Here is a 2959-nt window from a genome sequence, read left to right on the forward strand (position 1 = left end):
TGAGACACCCCACTCCATTTCTGCAGCTCTCCTGGCTTTGCCAGCTTCCCAATTAGGGCAGTTGCAGCCATGATGGGGCAAGGGGCTAACAGCAAGATCAGCCGGACACACGGGGCAGCCTCTTCTCAGGAACATAAATCAACCTGGGGGACAGGGAAGGTTCTCAAACAGGGGCAATCCCTGTCCAAGGAACATCTGGCAACATCTGGAGACATTTTTGGTTGTCACAAGAATGGGGGCAGGGGCAGTATGCCACTAGGCATCTTATGGGTAGAGGCCAAGAAGGGGTTGGTAAACATCCTACAACACATAGGACAACTCTCCACATCCCAGAATTCTCCTTCCCAAATGTTAGCAGTGCTGAGGCTGAGAAACCCTGGGACAGGGACACAGTGGAGAGAAACTCAGGACGGAGTCTGGGAAGACACAGAGAAAAGGCTGCACTCTTGCCCTGCAGCTCCTGCTCCCTCCATCCCCCCAACACTCTCTGGGCCTTTGGGCTCCTGCTTTGTCCCTCACCCTGCTTCCCTAGCCTGTCTCTTTGGTGCTGTTTCTGTTTATCTCTGTTTGTCTTTTGGTCTCTGATTCTCACTCAGTGGTGCCATCCACTCTGGCTGGATCCTTGTGTTCTGAGACATGAGACAAGCCTTTGGCATTCGTACTCCTGCTCCCACACTAATCACTCCAGCTGCCTCAGCCTGGGAGCAGGGCCAGGAGGTTGAGGAAGGGGGAGGGTGCAAAGATGGGCCTGGGAGGCCCCTGTTCTCCCCACTCATGCTAGCCTTGCTCCTGGGGCCCTGCTGTCCCTACTGGCTCCCACTGAGAGGCCTAGAAATCTAGCACAGCCTTCTTCCCCCCAGGGCCTGGGATTAAGCCAGCCTGCCCAAGTGCCCTTGCCCTGTCCACTGACCCTGTCCTCCCCACCCCACCCGCAGCTTAAATTTCTCCTCTGGCCCAGTCCAGCACCTGTTACAAAACAACTGGGGGCTGGGCAGTTTCTCACCCCCAGCCCTGCCCTTGGCAGCAAGTGACACCAGGCTCATGACTGCCACTGAGCCCAGTACCCTCCGCCCAGACACCAGGAACCTGTGGCCTCTGCCCCGGTCCTGGTTTTCAGGACCCAGAGGCAGGACATGGTTTCTTGCATTGGAACCCAGTGCTCAGTGTCCAGATCCAATTTACAGAGCCTGTCCGCAGGACCCAGGATTAAGACCTCTGTGCCTGGGGCCAAAGCTGCCTCCCATATACACTTCATCTGGCAACTCCAGGTGGCCTACGCCGCTGTGTGCTTGGGGTGGGCCTGGTGTCAGGCCAGGGACCTGGGACTGTATGACAGTCTTTTTTTTTTTTTTTTTTTCAGTTTTTGGCAGGGGCCAGTTTTGAACCTGCCACCTCCTAGTATATGGAGCTGGTGCCCTTCTCCTTACTCCTTTGAGCCACAGGTGCTGCCCAGTATGACAGTCTTTTTTTTAACTTTATTTACTTATTTTTTGTTATTGCAGTTTGGCTGGGGCTGGGTTTGAACTCAACACTCTCTGTATATGGGGCTGACACCCTACTCACTGAGCCACAGGCACCACCCCAGTATGACAGTCTTGATAGCAATTTTTAAAACAAACTCAAGGGACTTACAAGTAAAAAAAAAAAAAAAAATTGATTCATGGGCGGCACCTATGGCTCAGTGAGTAAGGCGCCAGCCCCATGTACCAAGGGTGGTGGGTTTGAACCCGGCCATGACCAACCTGCAATTAAAAAAAAAGTAGCCAAGCGTTGTGGCAGGCACCTGTGGTCCCAGCTACTTGGGAGGCTAAGGCAGGGAATCACTTAAGCCCAAGAGTTTGAGGTTGCTGTGAGCTGTGATGCCACTGCACTCTACTGAGGGCAACACAGTAAGATGCTGTCTCCCTCCCCCCCAAAAAAATTTCATTCAAATGAGAATTGAAGGTAAAAATTGTGGCAGGGACCAGCAGCATAAGTAGAGGAAGGAGAAAGGCCAGAGGGTAGAAATGCCAGATAAAATACAGGATACCCAGTTCAGTTTGAGTGTTTTTTTTTTTTTTTTTTTTTGCCTAGGGCCGGGTTTGAATTCACCACCTCCGGTATATGGGGCCTACTCCTTGAGCCACGGGTGGCGCCCTCAATTGGAGTTTTATGTAAACAGTTATTTAATGTAAATATGAAATATGCCATATTTGGAACATAGTTATATAAATATATTATTTATTGGTTTTCTGAAATCTTCTCTTAATAGGGACCCTGTGTTTTAATGTGTTAATCTAGCAGCCCTACCCAGGGATAAGCCTCCCCCAGGTTATTTATTTATTTATTTTTGTACAGACAGAGTCTCACATTATCACCCTCTGTAGAGTACTATGGCATCACAGCTCACAGCAACCTCCAACTCCCGGACTTAGGTGATTCTCTTGCCTCAGCCTCCAAAGAAGCTGGGACTACAGACACCCACCACAATGCCCGGCTATTTTCTTGTTGCAATTTGGCTGGGGCTGGGTTTGAACCCACCACCCTCGGTATATGGCGCCCTACTCACTGAACCACAGGCGCCGCCTGCCCCAGGTTATTTTCTAGTAGTTTTAGGTGCTTCTCACTTTTGGGAAGGGAGAACTTCAGGAGGTTCTATTTTTATTATTTCTGCTTTTATAGATTTTCTCATTTTCTTTTCTTTCTTTTTGTTTTCTTTTTATTGATTGATTGATTGATTTACTTTGTCAGACCAAGTCTCACTCTGTTATCCTAGGTAGACTGCCATGGTATCATCATAGCTCACTGCAACCTCAAATTCCTGGGCTTAAGCAATCCTCTTGCCTCAGCCTCCCAAGTAACTAGGACTACAGGCATGCACAACCATGCCTGGCTAGATTTGGTTTTTTCTATTTTTGGTAGAGATGGGGGCCTCGCTCTTGCTCAGGCTGGTCTTGAACTCCTGAGCTCAAGCAATCCA

Source organism: Otolemur garnettii, unplaced genomic scaffold (genome assembly GCF_000181295.1).
Source record: "Otolemur garnettii isolate 467f Iridium unplaced genomic scaffold, OtoGar3 scaffold00025, whole genome shotgun sequence".
NCBI lineage: Eukaryota > Metazoa > Chordata > Mammalia > Primates > Galagidae > Otolemur > Otolemur garnettii.